Raw genomic sequence first — 320 nt, 5'->3', positions numbered from 1 at the left:
TTGTTGAAGCTTTGAAAGTGGAATTTTTTACCATTCTTGCTTGATGTACAGCTTAAGTCAGGGGTCCGGAACCTTTTTGGCTGAGGGAGCCAAAAAGCCAAATATTTTAAAATATATTTCCGTAAGAGCCATATAATTTTTTTTTTTAACACTGAACACAACTAAACACGTACATTTTTAAGTAAGACCAACATTTCTAGAGTATAACAGGTCTCTTATTCTTTGTAATAACATTGTTATTCTGAAGCTAACTGTGGAGGGGGCGTGGCCTGCGGGCCTGCAGCGACAGGTGCGTAGATGGCCCACCTGGGCCCTGTTAT

The sequence above is a fragment of the Nerophis ophidion genome, linkage group LG07 (assembly GCF_033978795.1).
Source record: "Nerophis ophidion isolate RoL-2023_Sa linkage group LG07, RoL_Noph_v1.0, whole genome shotgun sequence".
In the NCBI taxonomy this organism is placed as follows: domain Eukaryota; kingdom Metazoa; phylum Chordata; class Actinopteri; order Syngnathiformes; family Syngnathidae; genus Nerophis; species Nerophis ophidion.
This window is presented reverse-complemented; position numbering follows the sequence as displayed.